The 12,953-nt window shown below is 42.6% G+C and overlaps 1 protein-coding gene across 2 annotated transcripts in view; it reads right to left on the bottom strand.

Annotated features, from left to right (window-relative positions):
- Window positions 1-12,953, bottom strand: part of RALYL (RALY RNA binding protein like) — a 315,944-nt gene that overhangs the window by 244,222 nt on the left and 58,769 nt on the right. The window lies entirely within an intron of this gene.

Raw genomic sequence — 12,953 nt, 5'->3', positions numbered from 1 at the left:
AAGGCACACAGAGCTGTATATTATTAATAATAACGTATAGCTGCTGGAGCTGAAGCATTTGTACTGTGTGCCCTCTTCATTTCTGCATGTGATTAGATTCTCTCATTAGAATGAAACCCATTTATCATCCTCACCGTACAGATAATATGATGATTGATGGCTTTGCAACCAGCTGCATAATATGCAAATATATGACTTTTTAATATTTTTACAAAACAGCATGCCCGTATGCTTGTTTTAATCCCCTTAACACTCATATTATAAGCATGTCATGTAATATAATCACAGCAGGACCACTGGACCCTCTCATCAGAATGGACACAATTTAAATAGCAATCAGGCTTGCAGATTTGTGGTATTATCATAGTACACATGGGTATCAGGTTTTGAAATGCAGTCATTTCTCCTCTCCAACACTATCTGATGCAAGACATTGTCTTTACTAAGAGCTGACTCATTAAAATGTCCCATGTTATTAGCACTCTACATATTTACATTTTCTAGATATTAGTAAAATTGTCTTACTAGCTAGTGAGGGAGACATATTTCCTCCTTAGGGAAAGGGAAAATATTTCCTCCTTATTTCCTGCCTATATGTGCTGCTGACTTCACTGGGCCGACTCACAGTAGTAAGCCCTATGCCTAGCGGTAAGTGTTTACAAGATTGGGCCACACGGGCAGTGTATCTCTCAACTGGGTACATAACATTAGAGTCATGAAATGTACTTTTGGAAAGTAAAGGAAATGCCTCAGATATCTTTCATCATATATGGGCTGATAGAAATCCAATATGTCAATAGACTGAAGTCATTTGTAGTCTGATTGGCTGAGCCATCTCTGACATAACAAGCAAAAATATATGCCTTTGCAGTCCAGGAAACATCTGCGCTACTCAGATCCTTCATTTCTCAACCCTTCTCTAGGAACAAGATTGCACAAATATTTCAAGGACAAAATTCAATAAAGATGAAAATAGTACAAGGAGAGGCTAATTCATATTGACACAAGTGAACATGGCAGCTGATGGATAAACTAAATTATTTCAAATCAAATTGGACAGAATTTGACCAAGGGAGTATTTTCATGTGGATTTCAAATATGGGAATGGCAATTTCCTTTTCTGAGAATGGCAAAATGACCCAGACTGATTTTACCTGGGTGATTTTCTACATGCCTCACAGAGCACTATGGATTCCTATCCAGTTTTATTTCTTATAGCACACCCAATCCTTGCCAGCATAGGAAACCAATAGGCTGGCAATTAAAGAGAATAGAGGAGGCCAGGAAAGAGTCTTCTGCATGACAGAACACTGCCATCAGGCCCACTGACCTAGCCCAAACAATGTACACATGAAATGATATTCTTCCACAAATGTATATAATGCACAAGAGCTTCAATTCCTTCAATGCAGTGTAAATATGATTTTCAAAACACTGCCAATTACTCTGACAGAAATGGAACAGCCTCTGTACACTCTGCTGCAGCCAGAACATGCACTGGTGATACAGGAAAGGGTTACACTTTCAATTATCTCATTCCTAGATATGGCTAATCAGACCCCTTCACTCTCTTGTTCTACCCAGTGGCTGGGCAGCTGTGCCCATACACATCACTTCAGCTGACAGTGCCCTGATAGGAGCTAGCAGCAGAATTCTCTCAGTGAAGGACCTGTAGGTGTTGAACCGGTTTCCCCAGAGGTTGGGCTGAGACCAATCTTATCACCTTTTAGGCACAGCAAGACGCATATCTTCATGCAAGCATTTCCCTGATGGCTAGAAAACTTAACGTTGAAGAAATGCCTATTCATACTGAATACTTTGCAGAGATTGTTCAAGAACTGTGAGTATGTGTGTGTGAAATGATTGATCAGCCTTGTCCCCCTGCCCCGGTGTCTCAGTCCCTCCCTAATTTAAATCATGGAGAGGAGGAAAGATGAAAGGAAGGAAAAAAGGAAGGGGAGAAGGGAAAAAAAATATAAAGGGAGGAATATAAGAAATCCTATCTGAAGTGTAAATATCAGAGCCAGAGATATCAAAGGAGTGCTTTTCTCTTTCTCCACCCACTGTTTAATGGCATAGAGCTATAAATCTTAGACACGCTATTTGAAAGAGAATTAGCCCTCTATTTCAACGTTTTTATAGAAGTACAGGTGTTATAAAAAGCAGGCAGAAGTTTTAAAGGACTGATAATATTCTATTAGTTCTAAAAACTAATGATTTGACCAATGTGGATAAGCGCTCTCTCAACCTCAGAATGATTATGCGCAGTCAGGACCAAGAAAACTATAAATCATGCATATAATTTGATGGCATACAAGGTGTCAAGGCTGCTTCCCCACTCTGAACTTTAGGGTACAAATGTGGGGGCCTGCATGAAAACTTCTAAGCTTAAGTACCAGCTTAGATCTGGGCCGCTGCCACCACTCCCAAAGTGCTAATTCCCTTCCCTGTTAGCCTTGAGAGACTCTTCACCAATTCCCTGTGAATACAGATCCAAACCCCTTGGATCTTAAAACAAGGAGAAATTAACCATCCCCCTCCTTTCTCCCACCAACTCCTTGTGGATCAAGATCCAAACCCCTTGGATCTTAAAACAAGGAAAATCAATCAGGTTCTTAAAAAGAAGGCTTTTAATTAAAGAAAAAGGTAAAAATCATCTCTGTAAAATCAGGATGGAAAATAACTTTACAGGGTAATCAAACTTAAAGAGCCCAGAGGACCCCCCTCTAGCCTTAGGTTCAAAGTTACAGCAAACAGAGATAAACACTCTAGCAAAAAGGTACATTTACAAGTTGAGAAAACAAAGATAAAAACTAACATGCCTTGCCTGGCTGTTTACTTACAAGTTTGAAATATGAGAGACTTGTTCAGAAAGATTTGGAGAGCCTGGATTGATGTCTGGTCCCTCTTAGTCCCAAGAGCGAACAACCCCCAAAACAAAGAGCACAAACAAAAGCCTTCCCCCCACCAAGATTTGAAAGTATCTTGTCCTCTTATTGGTCCTTTGGGTCAGGTGTCAGCCAGCTTACCTGAGCTTCTTAACCCTTTATAGGTAAAATGATTTTGGAGTCTCTGGCCAGGAGGGATTTTATAATATTGTACACAGGAGGGCTGTTACCCTTCCCTTTATAGTTATGACACGCCCCTCAAATCACAGATAGTGTTGGACAGCCGGTTCCACACTGGCTGTGATTTCTTCCTGGAGCTCTAGGAGAAAACAGAGTTAATAAGACACATGCACCTTTAGACATACTACTGATTATATAAAAACTAACAATATGTTCCACATTCCAAGAACAATGTTTAACCAGTTGATTCTGGGAAACTTTCCCAGGAGAGTGCATCAGCCACTTTGTTAGAAGCTCCTGAAATGTGTTGTATTTCAAAATCGAAATCTTGGAGAGCTAAACTCCACCGAAGAAGTTTTTTGTTATTCCCCTTGGCGGTATGAAGCCACTGTAGCGCAGCATGGTCTGTTTGTAGTTGGAAACACCGTCCCCAAACGTATGGGCGTAGCTTTTCCAGCGCGTACACAATGGTGTAGCATTCCTTTTCGCTGATTGACCAGTGGCTTTCCCTCTCAGACAGTTTCTTGCTGAGAAACACAACAGGATGGAATTCTTGATCCGGTCCTTCCTGCATTAAAACTGCTCGGACGCATCGGTGGTTACTAGGAACGGTTTGTCAAAGTCTGGGGCCCTTAGCACAGGGTCAGACATGAGTGTCGCCTTAAGCTGGTTAAAGGCCTTTTGACACTCATCAGTCCACCGATCTGCATTTGGCTGAGTCTACCCCTGCTGGCATAATTAAAAGTCCTAACAAAGAAAATAGTCCTTTTCCACCCCAGGCCAAACAGTCTTTTGTCCTAGGTCCACCTTGATCTTTTCTCTTGATGTGGGAGTGAAGGGAATCTTTCTCCCATGCTCTTTGGAAGATTCAGCCTGGAAGCACTAAATGAGAGCAAGTGCATGTACTATGTCTCAAACCCACACTTCTTCTCTAATGAAGGCTGTGTTCTTCTGTTTCTGCTATGGGTCTAAATTTTCACTCATCAGTACAGGGCTCACAATTTTCTAGTGTACTGAACCTAGTTCCTTCTTGTGCCTCTTTGGGTGTCCTTCTCCCTGGTTCTTCACAGGCCTCTTCCTAGCCCTCTTCAACTGGGTGAACTACTTCAGGTCTTACATTTTCCCTAGTCATTCCTCCCCACAACCATTCTAGCCTCTTTCCACTCTGAGGAAGGACTATTCCTTATAATTCCTTGGCACTCCTTCCCAACATGCCTGGCTTTATCGTACAGTTCTTAGAATCTCACTGGAACTAACACCTCCCAGAATTCCCTTGTTTCAGACTAAATGGGGACCAGACCCATATTTAGTCTACAACCTCCATTAAAGTGTCAGCAACTTCTTACACTCCCCTCTAAATTAACTGCCCCCCCAACCATGTTCCTGCCTTAATGGTAGTCATTTATAATGTGAATAAAATATTTGGTGTTTTACGTAAAGCTATAGCTTCTTGAGTCAAGTGATTCTGTGAGAACAATTTTTTTTTTCTTTTTCTCTTTAAAGTGAGTTTCTTGCCCTCATAATTGAGGGAAAATGTTATCTCACTGCATCCTGAAAACTCATATCTGAAGGCAAATTATATTAACAATGAAAAAAGGAAATCTCATTATTTTTAAGAAAATATCTTGATTTTGGGGGTCTGACTTATGGTTTTTGAATGCTTGTGGTTGGTAACACCATAATTAGGGCCCTACCAAATTCGTGGTCCATTTTGGTCAATTTCACAGCCATGGGATTTAAAAAATAGTAAATTTCATGGTTTTAGCTATTTTAATCTGAAATTTCATGGTGTTGTAATTGTAGGGGTCCTGACCCAAAAAGGAGTTGTGTGTGTGTGTGTGTGTGGGGATCATAAGGTTATTGTAGGGGGGTTAGCAGTACTGCTACCTTTACTTCTGCACAGCTGCTGACGGCAGCGCTGCCTTCAGGGCTGGGCAGCTGGAGAGCGGCGGCTGCTGGCTGGGAGCCCAACTCTGAAGGCAGAACTACCGCTAGCAGCAGCGCAGAAGTAAGGATGGCATGATATGGTATTGCCACCCTTACTTCTGTGCTGTTGCCTGCAGAGATGGGCCCTCAGTCAGCAGCCGCTGCTCTCCAGCCACCCAGCTCTGAATGCAGCACAGAAGTAAGGGTGGCAATACTGCGACTCCTCTAAAATAACCTTGTGACCCCCCAGCAACTCCCTTTTTGGTCAGGACCCCCCCCCCCATTTGAGAAATACTGGTCTCCCCCATGACACCTGTATAATATAAAGTAAAAGCACACACAAGACCAGATTTCATGGGGGGAGATTAGATTTCATGGTCCATGACATATTTTTCATGGCTGTGAATTTGGTATGGCCCTAACCATAATAGCTTGTTGTGAAAGGATGCAGTGGTATTTCTCTGACCCTGGCATCTGAAGTATTAATAACTGCAGTTTACATAGTAACTGAGGGTGTTCTGCCTAATTGATAGAGCGCTGGACTAGGACTCAAGAAACCCACGTCCTATTCTTGGTTCTGCTCCTGGCCTGCTAGGTGTCTTTGGGTCTATCATGTTACCTCTCTGTGCCTTGGTTTCCTCATCTACAAAATGGGGATTATGATATTGTCCTCCTTGGTAAAATGTTTTGAGATCTACTGGGTATCTACATATAAATACCACTACAATACAACACTTATTCCCATCACAACAATCCTCAGTTGACGGGAAGAGATATAGAGCCAGAGTACATTGTTGTTGTAGTACATTGTTGTGTTGGTCTCAGGATATTAGTAAGACAAAGTGGGTGAGGTAATATCTCGAAAGCTTGTCTCTTTCACCAACAGAAGTTGGTCCAATAAAGATAGTACCTCTCCCAACTTGTCTCTCTAATAAAGCCAGAGTACATTTTACAAGATAAAAAAGACTTCATATTTACCTCTCAGAGTCTGTAAATATTATGCATTAACTGGCATAACAATGAAAAAAGCCACCAACTCTGTATATGTAGAAATATCATGATTATGGTAAAGGTAGAAGCATAATGTAGGTTTTATGAATTATTGATAAAAGTATGTTACAGGGTTAAATATAGAGAATCTTGCCTAAAGGACACTGCAAGGACTGTGTTAAAAAAAAAATCACACCCAGACAGTTGTTAAAGTGATTGTGGGGGTTAAGTGCTCCCTTATGTCTGGATGAAGACTTGCCGAGAAAAGTGCTTCAGTGGACATTGTTCTGAACCTGTCTGAGGAGTTCCTTTGTATTGCAGAACAGGTGAACATAACTGGTCAGAGAAGGGTGGATTAACACCTAAACCCATTTGAATAAGCTCCTGGTCAGCGTTCAGACCAATGTTTTCCATGCTGACTTGCTGCATGTGACTTAGGACCAAAGACTTTCCCTGGTGTGAGATACGACACCAGAATGTACAGTGTACTGAGAGCTTGTGACAAAGACATCCAAGGTCAGAGAGGGAGCCAGTTTTTGGCTACAGAGCTAGACAAAACACTGTTGTAGCTGGGGTATCTCCAAGTGCAACTACGTGTATGTAAGTCTTGCTACTGTAAAACAATCAGATAGAAAATATCCTAAATTTGTCATAAACTTTGATTCCAACAACAAAAACCTGACCTACTTCAACCCCTCAAAGTGTTATTGATTGACAAAGAGGCAACTCTATAATTTAATACAGCCTCATTATAATTCAACTAAATTAAAATGTATGGCATATTTCTGAGACCATAACCATTTTAAATCAGGTAAAATTTATCTGATTTTCTGAACAGAGAAGGATGGTGTCTGATTTTCTAAATCATTTAGGTTACGAACTAATGCATAAGAATTTTTTTTTTACTTGGTCATAACTACTTACAGGTAGCCTTTAGTTTTTCCAGGTAGAATATATATGTGATATATGCAGCAATCTCAGTAAATTCTGATTTTAAAATGTTCATTTTGGTCTATAAACCTAGATAAGCTAAATAAAAAATACATACATTCTATGACTCAGATTAAATATTTGCTTTTCTAACATTTGTATTAAAAAAAAGTCTCAGTTGATAGTGGAGAAGTGACATTAAAGAATTACATATTTCACCTGTAGCCACTGTCTGAGATACATTAGTTTTATGCACTAGTCAATATACATCAGCTATCTTCAGACAAGAATACTTTTTCAATTCCAAGATAGTTGCAATAAATCTAAGTGATTATCACAGGCCAGCCCTGAATGGAGCAACCTCCGCCAGTAGTTCTCAGCATAACTGGGGCAACTGCCTCAGTTTCTCCTTTCAGAGTTCACCGACAGTCCAAATAGTAGTGCAAATGGCACTTGTGACGTTAAATACAGAAGAAAACCCCATGAGCATCACAAATCCCAACACCATAATCCAGGCAATATACCAAATACTGCCCCGATGTCCCTCACCATGCCCCAGCCCTCCAACGCTACTCTGGTGTCCCTTATCCTGCCTGCACATCTCTCACATGCCCTGGCTCTCCAGCCTAGACCTCTCTGGCCCTCTGGATTCAGCTCTTAGAGGTGTTCAACCTATTCATAAATGATCTGGAAAAAGGGGCAAAAATTGATACAAAATTACTCAAGATAGTTAAGTCAAAAGAGACTGCGAGGCATTACAAAGGGCTCTCACAAAACTGGGTGACTGGGTAACAAAATGACAGATGAAATGTAATGTCGATAAATGCAAAATAAGACACATTGGAAAACATAATCCCAACTATACATACAAAATGATGGGATGCAAATTAACTGTTACCACTCAAGAAAGAGATCTTGGAGTCATTGTGGATAGTTCTCTGAAAACATCCACTCAATATGCAGTGGCAGTCAAAAAAGCTAACAGAATATTAGAAACTATTAGGAAAGAGATTAATAACACAGTAAATATCAACAGAGTCCTGTGGCACCTTTAAGACTAACAGATGTATTGGAGCATAAGCTTTCATGGGTGAATACCCACTTCCTCAGACACAGTAAATATCATAATGCCACTATATAAATCCCATGGTATGCCCACACTTTGAATACTGCATGCAGCTCTGGTCGCCCCATCTCAAAAAAATATATATTAGAATTGGAAAAAGTACAGAGAAAGGCAACAAAAATGATTAGGGGCATAGAACAGCTTCCATATGAGGAAAGACTATGACTTTTCAGCTTGGAAATGAGATGACTAAGGAGAGATATGATAGAAGTCTATAAAATCATGAATGGTGTGGAAAGAAATGAATAAGGTAGTGTTATTTACTCTGTCATATAACACAAGAACCAGGAGTTACCCAATGAAATTAATAGGCAGCAGGTTTAACACATAGAAAAGGAAGTTCTGCTTCACACAACACACTGTGGAACTCATTCCCAGGAGATGGTTTGAAGGCCAAAAGTATAACTGGATTCAAAAAAGAATTAGACAAGTTCCTGGAGGATAAGTCCATCAATGACTATTAGCCGACATGATCAGAGATGCAACCCCATGCTCTAGGTGTGCCTAAGCCACTAACTGTCAGAAGCTGGGAGTGGATGACAAACGATGGATGATCACTTGATAATTGCCTGTTTCTGTACATTCCCTCTGAAGCCCCTGGCATTGGCCACTGTTGGAAGACAGGATACTGGGCTAGATGGACCATTGGTCTCACCCAGTATGGCCGTTCTTATGTTTTCTCCAGCTCTGAGAGCCAGTGAGTATCTCCTTCCTCTGCTGCTCTCAGGCTTCAGCTCTCTCCAGCCTTGGCTCTCTGGCTCAGGAAGGTCAGCAGGCTAATCCCTCCATTGGCTTCCTAGCTCCCAGCACTGGCTTTGGCTCTTGAAAGTCAACACACTAACCTCTCCACTGGCTTCCTGACAATCCTTCTCTCTTTCCAGAGAGGGCCTGCAGAGAGCTTCCTGCCCTCCATAGCTTTCCCCAGAGACCTCCCTCAGTCTTCTGACTTTTTCTGGCTGACTGTCACCAGAACTCTCCCCCTCTCAGCTTCCCCTTGTTCTACATAGACCCCAGGTGGTGTCTCACCCTCTTAATTGACCAAATTAGGAACAGCTGTTCTGGCGTGGGGGAGCTGGACTTACTTTTTTCACAGGGGCCAGTCACCCTGTGATAGCTTTGTTACATGTACTCCAGAAATTTGATATTTATTACCTAATATCCTGAACTTTTTATTTCTTGATTGATTCTCTAACTGCTCAATAATACAATATAATGTAACATTATCTCCAATTAGAACTCCACATTTATTATCTGATGATTGACGAGATTCCTCTAATTCAGCTATCTTCCTCTCTAAAAGCTTTTAGTATGGATATCATAAGTTTCTGGTTCTTCCTCCCAGTGCTTATTTTGTAATGAAAGAGGTGCTGGGTCTCAAGCAATTTTTTTTTAAAACTTTCAGAACTGATGCTGCAAGTCCGGAGGTGCCAGGGCTATGAACTGCCAAGCCTAGAGGTACCAGGGCTCAGAACTTGGTAAGGCCTGGCACAGATTAAGTCCTGATTACTTCTCCTTTTTCATACATTTATTCCTGTGATGAAGCTATTGTCTGCAAATTATGAATTGTGAAGAACCTTTCCTTAATGGATTGAGGAGCTACAGAAGAAAAGGATTGCATGACCCCAGTGGATAAATGCTTCTATGTAGTCTGCTCTGTGTAGAAACTCCAGATGTCAAGCAGATGTGTAATAGTCTCTGAGGCTTACCTGATAACGTGTGTGTATGTGTTTATGTGTGTTTTCTCTCCATACCAGCTTGGAGTATACGAGAGAAATCTAAAATCACAACAGCCTGGAACAGAGAAGATAATCAAACTCCAGAGGGGAAAAAAGATGAAACAGATACCATCTTTTAGTGTATATTCCCTCTTCATTCCAGAATTCGTGTCCAAACTCCACCATAGAGAAACAAATCAAAGGGAACAAGGACCTGCATTTAACTTTATCTCCATTCACAATACAATTCAGTTATTACTATAACTTGTTGATATTAGACATTCAGGGAAAGAGAAAAAATAGAAAAATAATATTATAAAACAAACTACAAATAAGCAATATTGGCAGCGCAAAAGCACCCCTTTCTCCAAGGTAAATGATTCAGGAATCAATAACTGGTTTTCAGTCCTTGAATATTTTTAAATAACAAACAAAAAGGAGTGCTGATGCAGTGAGGGGATTTGGAAAAAGCAGAGGGCTTGATGTTCCATTGTTTTGCATCATTTGAATCTTTTTTCATTTTTTTTAACAGATGTGCAAACTGGGTTTAAAATGTTATTGTGTGCACATCAATGTGAGTGACAAGTTCTGAACTGGTTGTGTTTCACACCCAGGTTGCACAGACGTAAATAACTACACAAGATGCAAGACAGCACAAATCAGCGTCAAGCTCTCAGGGAAATTTTAATCCCTTCCTTCAATCATATCAGCCTGCTGATGTGCCACAGAATGGGTCTAGGAAAGAGGTTTTCAGTCTGTGTTGAACATTTAAATTACTTTTAGCAATATACTTTTAGCTGAAGTTTGTATTAAATTTCATGCCCCAACATTAATCAAGAAATCAAAAGAGAATACTACCATACAGTATCTCTAATGAGTTGAAGATATGAAGTATAAATCAGGGGTCTCAAACTCAAATGACCATGAGGGCCACATGAGGACTAGTACCTTGTTCCGAGGGCCGCATTACTGACACCTCTCCACCCCCCTGCCCCCGCTCCACCCCTTCCATGAGGCCCTGCCCTTGCCCCGCCTCTTCCCACCCCTTCCCTGCCCCCATTCCAACCCCTTCCCCAAAATCTCCACCCCAACTCGCCCCCTCCCTGCCCCCAGGGGGTGCAGGAGGGGTGTGGGGTGTGGTGGGGGCTCAGGGCAGGGAGTTGGGGTGTGGAGTGCAGGAGGGGTGAGGGGTACAGCAAGGGGTCGGGGTGCAGGGTGCGGCAGGGGGCTCAGGGCAGAGGTCAGGGTGCAGGAGGGGTGCAGGGTACAGCAGGGGGTCGGGGCACAGGAGGGGTGCGGCATGGGGCTCAGGGCAATGGGTTGGGATGCAGGAGGGGAGTGGGGTGAGGCAGGGGGTCGGGGTGCAGGAGGGGTGCAGGGTATGGCAGGGGGTCAGGGTGCAGGGTGCGGCAGGGGGTTCAGGGCAGGGGGTCGGGGTGCAGGAGGGGTGTGGCATGGGGCTCAGGGCAGTGGGTTGGGATGCAGGAAGGGTGAGGCAGGGAGTCGGGGTGCAGGGTGTGGCAGGGGGCTCAGGGCAGGGGGTTCGGCTGCAGGAAGGGTTCGGGGGGCAGGATCTGGCCCGGCGCGTACCGGGGGCAGGGCAGGCTCCCTGCCTGCCTGCCTGCCCTGCCCCCGCAAGAGGCTGAAACGTGGGGAAGGGGGGGCGGAGGGGCTGTGTGTTTCTGTTGCTTGAGGCAGTGCCTCCAGCAGCTCCCATTGGCCGCGGATCCCTGTTCCCGGCCAATGGGAGCTGCTGGGGGCGCTGCCTGAAGTAACAGCCACACACAGCCCCTCCACCCCCCCCTTCCCCACGTTCCAGCCTCTTCCCGGAGCTGTGCAGGGCAGGCCAGGCAGGCAGGCAAGGAGCCTGCCCTGCTCCCGGTGCACGTCCGGCAGCCGCTCTGGTAAACACTGGGAGGGGGGGGGGGCTGCGAGGGGCTCGCGGGCCGCAGAAAATCACCCGCCACGTGTTTGAGACCCCTGGTATAAATCATAACACTTTATTTTAATTGTAACTTTTAGGGCCAAATTCAGCAGTATGTTCTGAGAAGGAAATGGAGTAGAGCTTCCATATCTATAGTCTTATCCCTCTGACACCACTGATGCTAACCATGTTCACTTTTCCCAGCAGGACTACTGCTCCGATGAATTTAAGTCCATCAAAACAGGACTCCCCTCTGACAAAACAAGAGCTATCCAGTGGTCATGGAAACTTTAAAGAGCAGTGACAGTGAAGGTCACATTATCTTCCAAAAAGAATTTTTGACACATTTTTATATATATATAGCCTCCAATGACTGGACAACCAATATAATTGTAGCATGCAAAACTAGCTTGGGAAGGAGAGTCATGATTGGTTGAATTATCTCTGATGACATAATAGTACCACTTAAGAGTGACCTGAACTATTGACCTAGTCCTATTTTTAGGCTATGATCATAACACTTAGATACAGCATATGCTGTAGCATGTAACACATGCATGAGGTTTCAATGAGTTTTAACTACATGGAAAAGTTGAAGAATTTGAATTAATCCATTATTAAGATCATCTGGGATGATATGTCTGAGAACAAGTCTAAATTTCTTAAAGAACCCATGTTAAAATTAATTTGAATTCAAACTAATTATCAGATATAACTATGTTCTCAGAACATTCATTGTGTACTCAGAGAGTAAATACAATGTGTATGGGGAGTATATGCTGTCAAATCCCTGCTCCTAAGTGCAAAACTCAGCTCAAATGTAAATATGAAGTCATGAAAAGTGACTCCATAATGTTAGGTATTCTAATTTCTACTCTTCACCCCTGTTTTAAATTGTACATCTGAAATCCCACTTACATCTTTACAGTGAATTATTCCTCTTCAGGCTGTCTCTGTTATCTCAAGTTAAGGAAATATACATTCTCTCCTAGACTGAGATGCTGCAACCCTTACTTACATGAGCCACCATTATATAAATTCACTGAAGTCAATGGGATTACTGACATGAGTAGGGATTACTGTTGTAAGGAAGGGTTGCAAGATCAGCCCCCTAAATTGTTGCATCAGAGATAATCAAATTACTACTGTAGTTTCAAACCCCCCCCCCCCCCCCCCCCCGTTATACTAATGTTTTCTGTATGCTATACATAGTACTTTCAAGACTGGGTCACTAAAACATATGCAAATCTTTTAAAGTCAAGCACAGTAGCAGC

The sequence above is a fragment of the Terrapene carolina genome, unplaced genomic scaffold (assembly GCF_002925995.2).
Source record: "Terrapene carolina triunguis isolate 2854851 unplaced genomic scaffold, T_m_triunguis-2.0 Scaffold58, whole genome shotgun sequence".
Lineage (NCBI taxonomy): Eukaryota > Metazoa > Chordata > Testudines > Emydidae > Terrapene > Terrapene triunguis.
Note: the sequence above shows the minus strand (reverse complement) of the source record. Positions and strands in the feature narration are given on the sequence as shown.